Source organism: Octopus bimaculoides, chromosome 11 (assembly GCF_001194135.2).
Source record: "Octopus bimaculoides isolate UCB-OBI-ISO-001 chromosome 11, ASM119413v2, whole genome shotgun sequence".
Taxonomy (NCBI): domain Eukaryota; kingdom Metazoa; phylum Mollusca; class Cephalopoda; order Octopoda; family Octopodidae; genus Octopus; species Octopus bimaculoides.
The window spans coordinates 4,018,196-4,020,695 of NC_068991.1; positions in this window are offsets into that span (position 1 = coordinate 4,018,196).

Below are 2,500 nucleotides of genomic sequence, written 5' to 3' on the forward strand. Positions count from 1 at the left end.
ATATATATATATATATATATATTCATATATAGGTAGCTAGAAACTGATACACATATATTTATCTGGCACATCTATCTATATATCTGTCTATCTCTCCCTCTCTCTGTCTTTCTCTCCATCTATCTATCCATCTACGTATCCATCTGTCTGTCTGTCGGTGTTTCTCTCTCTATGTATGTATCTATGCATATACATAAATGTATATATACATACATACACAGAGAGACACACACACGTATACACACACAATTATATGTAAATACATACATACTGTTACAGGGTCTAAAGAAGATTGACGAAACAAGTGAAGGTTAGAAATACAAAAATCGAGATACGCGGAATGGTAGGAAGATCGAAAGAAGAGAAACTCTAATACGAAATGTCTACAACGACTAGATACACCTATTCGTATATTATATACATAATTAAATGCTATTTCCGATATATCTTATTTTAGATGTCAGATATTACGATTCCAGAAAAAGAAAATGAATAAATGATTATAATAATTTCCAAGAGGCCTATCTTTCCAATGTTTTTGTCTCTTCTCTCCGTCCCTCTGTTAATTTCTAATCCATATTCATTAACTATTTCCAAATGTTACCACGTTGTATACATCTAGCTGTATCGTTAATGTTAATTCCGTGCTAAATGACTACAGTCCTTACATAATGTATTTATCCCTGATACCGTTGTGGCCCCCCTTGCGCTCTGTAGAAGTATTACACGCATTCATACTCAACCTCACAGCTCTCTCCTCCGCCCCACTCTTCGCTCTCGTTTCTCTCACTCTGTCTCTCTTCCTCTCTGTGTGTTGGTCGGTTGAAATGCTACCCCATCTGATTATTCGTTTCTACTCTAAGTACAAAGCCCGAAATTTTTGGAGGAGGGGCAGCCAGTAGATTAGATCGACCCCAGTACGCAACTGGTACTTAAGGCAAAGTCGACCTCGGCAGAATTTGAACTCAGAACGTAAAGACAGACGAAATACCGCTAAGCATTTCTGCCACCTCGCCTAGTGTAGAAAATATTATTTTCTACACTAGGCCCAAACATTTTGTGGAGGAGCAGCAAGTCGATTAGATAGACTCCAGTACGCAACTGGTACTTAATACATTGACTCCGAAAGGATGAAGGGCAAAATCAACCTCGGCAGAATTTGAACTCAGAACGAAAAGACAGACAAAATACCATTAAGCAGTTTCGCCCGGCGTGCTAACGATTCTGCCAGCTCGACGCCTTAGCTCATCTGGTTATTGGAACAAATAAAAAGTAAAATATAAAATCATTTGTGTTTGAGTGAGAAAGAAAGGGAGAGAGAGAGAGAGAGAAAGAGAGAGAGAGCGTGGCAGACACTGAGAGAGAGGAAGAGAACGAGAGACACTGAGTGGGAAAGGAGGGAGACGGAGAGATATGGAGAAGGAAAGAGAGAGAAAGAGAAGGGGGGAAAGTGAAAGAAAAGTGAGCGGACGAGTCAGAGCTGATGTTTTATTAATTACCACTTACTTATGCATACATAAATGTATGAAGGCAGGTAAGTGAGAAGGTGGGGATATAAAGAGGCAGACAGGAAGATAGATATGTGTATATGTATGTATGTATGTATGTATTCTTTTTTTTCTTTTCTTTGCGTCGGCCATTTGATTGCGGCTATGCTGGAGTACCGACTTTAGTGGAACAAATCGGCACGAGAACTTATTCTTTGTAAGCTACGTTACGGGGACGTAAACACACCAGCATCGGTCGTCAAGCCATTGTGGGGGGAAAACAGTCACTCAAACACACACAAGCATATACGACGGGCTTCTTTCAGTTTCCGTCTACCAAATCGACTGGCAAGGCTTTGGTCGGCGCGTGGCTATAGTAAAAGACACTTACCCAAGATGCCACGGAGTGGGACTGAACCCGGAACCATGTGGTTAGTAAGCAAGCCTGCGCCTACCCATATATGTATATATATATATATATATATATATATATATATATATATATATGTATATATGTATGTATGTATGTATGTATGTATGCATTTATTTATTATTAAAAACACACACGCGTACACATGTATCAGGTAAAAGAGCGGTCCACATGTGAAGGAAGCACAAATATATATTGCTACATCGATATTACAAACGGCAGCGGATAATTTTTTTACATGATTTTGAAATGTCGTATACATAGCAACATTTAAACAACATCTCCAATAACGAAGTAATTCCTATATCAACACAGTATCCGCCACTATGTATGTGTGTGTCTGAGAAAGTGGTTATACGCTTTTCTTTAATGTACTTTTAACAAATTTGAGTGAAATCAACTGGTGTTTTGACATAATTTACAACACAATATGGCAGGCGTTTCTTCGTAGAAATCATTACAATTGAATTTATGATGAAGTAATGGAAAAATAATGAGGACAGTTTGGTAAAACTGGAGCAGTATATCGGGGAATAGATTCCTGTAGAGATATATGGTGTGAAGAACGAGAGGAAATATCATA